The sequence below is a fragment of the Triticum aestivum genome, chromosome 7D (genome assembly GCF_018294505.1).
Source record: "Triticum aestivum cultivar Chinese Spring chromosome 7D, IWGSC CS RefSeq v2.1, whole genome shotgun sequence".
Classification (NCBI taxonomy): Eukaryota; Viridiplantae; Streptophyta; class Magnoliopsida; order Poales; family Poaceae; genus Triticum; species Triticum aestivum.
In genome coordinates this window covers 230,262,900-230,265,764 of record NC_057814.1, presented here as the reverse complement: position 1 = coordinate 230,265,764, position 2,865 = coordinate 230,262,900, and positions in this window count along the sequence as shown.

Genomic DNA, 2,865 nt, shown 5'->3' with positions numbered 1-2,865 from the left:
ATCCCGTTTGTATTCTATTTTTTTCGGGCGGGATCCATTTTCAATTGGAATTACATTCTATATACATCATTTTTTATATATACTTTCAAAAGCACAACAAAGAATTCTGCTCCTTTATATGTATAATATGATTTACAAATACAACGATCTCGAAATCTTAAGGTTGAATTCGAATTTTTTTTAACCAAATTATGTTCTACTAAAATGTATTAATCAGTAATATCTACATATTAAATAACATAGATGTTCGTGAATTCATATGAGTATGCATGTTTGATAGATCAATTTTGGTTCGAGTATGGATTACATGTATCATCATCTCGAATTCAAATATTTGAATCCCTTTTTTGTTCACTCCTTTCACGCCCATCTCTCTTGCACGCATGCTCCTTCAGGTAGCTATCACTCTCTTTTCTCCAGCTCACCCGCACGCTCACTTCATGTTTCTCCTATCCTCGCAAACATGGTCTCTCGACATCTCCCTTGAGAAGTGTCACACTCTCCCTATCATTATACATTACACGGTTTTCATTATCTCTCACGTCTCTACTGTTCTCTGGTATCACATAGTACTAAGCTTTCTTTTTCACCGCCACACACACAGTCTCCACTCGTCTTTCACTTTGTCTTTCTCTCTATGGGATTCTCTCACACACCCTATATGTCTCTACATATGACTCATACCACTAAAATTACTCTCTCTCTCCTGTAGACACAACATTTGTTGCGGTCTCCTTTTTGTCTCCATCCCAGACTGACATTATTCATTTGTTTACCGATCAGACAACCCTGACTACCGTCTCCTCTCTCTCTCTCTCACAGACACACACACACACACAACTCCTGCTTCCACTCCCCTTCCCGACTACCGTCTCTCTCTCACACACACAAAACTCTCGCTTTCACACCCCGACTCGTATTTCTTTCACAAAAATTTATCGACTAGCTAGCCTCTAGATAGGTTTATACACCCGCACACTCGTGCTTCCACCATCGCATACATGTCTCTCTCCCGCTCCTTGTATCTATGTAGATTTTTTTTCCCTTCTTGAGACACGCCCTCTCGATCATGCACACACACACTATCGCCTCATTTTAAGCTGATACCTATCGCACACACACTCCTTGTGTCTTTGTCACACATGGACTCCGTCCTCCTCCACTCTCCCTCTCTCTCACACACACATGAGCTTTTTGCGACAACTAGCAAGATGCCCATGTGTTGCACGGAACATCAAGATGCATTTGTATGAGTAGTTTATCTTGTGGGGGAAAAGGATGAATGAGGGAAGGCCTTATTTGCAAATGTGGAGAGGGGTGTGGGTATCTTTTTGCAAAATTGCCATAGTTTCCTTCCTATCCGTCAGATATAGATCGGACGGCCTATATTGCAGGATGGCAGGCACACGATCATCACTGACAATGCTTTTTATAAGAGTAGGGATAAAAAATAGAGTTGGTGATGATGGTGGGCCTGCCATCCTGCAATGTAGGTCGTCCGATTTATATCTGACGGATAGGAAGGAAAATATGGCAATTTACCCGCACTCTTCACCACATTTGCAGATAAGGCCTTCCCTCGTTCATCCTTTTCTCCCACAAGATCTTGATGTTCCGTGCAACGCACGGGCATCTTGCTAGTAAGAGTAGAAATTAGACATATCCCACTTCTCGAATCTTGAAACCAACAACATTCCTACCTTATCTCATCAAAACTGCCAAAGGAATATATTTTGAGTGAAACATAACATATTTTTAGTGATATACGTATTTCAAAACTAGACTTTTTTCTATAAAATCGGTGAATATGTATTAATCTACTTTGATCGTGTGGCAACGCATTGGCACATTGCTAGTAGTTATTATAATTTTTTGGACACCGGACAAACGGTGGAGTACATATACGAAGAGAAGAGGCGCACGCACGCAGTCGGCCTCTCGCTGTCTCGCACACATGAGTGTTACGTAAAGGCGACGTTAACAAATAAACCCTAAAACCCTAGGTGCATGATTGCTGCATTCGCGGATACAGGGTACGTGGTGGAGCACCTTTGTAGGAATAGTCAGCTCGCGTGATAATTTGATCCGTATGAGTTGATGGTCGGGACAACAGGTGAACGACTTGGAGCGCGGTGGCTCGCCAGTTGCCACAGATCAAGTAGCCACGTTTAAAATATCATTTTTTAGCGGGGTTAAGAGTTCCTATTTTCAATGGCGCGTTATAAGTAGTAAGTAGTTTTTAGAACGATTGGTATGGAGCGAAAATGGAATTCATAGTACTACGTACCTCCTTGGCGTATGGTTGTATGGTTTTTTTGCGATGGAGGTTGTATGGGTTTATGTTGCGAGATGTTGAACCTGGTAGTTCTAGGGCAAATACTATGGTTTAGATTTAGATGCTGGTTTTCAGTAATGAAAATCGGAAGGGGGAACCCTTCTTTGATTAAAAAAAATACTACCTCCATTCTGGTTTACTAGTCCCCATCGTACTTTGGGTCAAAATTTGTCCAGGAATTTTACTTGTAAAATGTGAATGGAAAACGAGATTTTGTTATACCCAAACAAAAAAGGACTGGAGGGAGTGATTGCTCTGACACGGACGCGACCTCTCATAGCGCAGGCATTGAACCGGCGCGCCGGCCAAGAGGGACGCACTCGCTGCAGGCCCGGCTGAGCACGCCTCCTCGCCGCGTGCAACCAGCTTAAGACTGCCCCGCCTGCCTTCATTGAATCTGCACGTGTGCCGGCAACATGTCCTTCCGCGAGCTGGGCATTTTAGAACACAAAAAATGACTAAAATATAATTAATTTACGCATGGTCTTGACTTGTTGTGCTCGCACTGGTAGCAGGAACTAGTAGAGGAT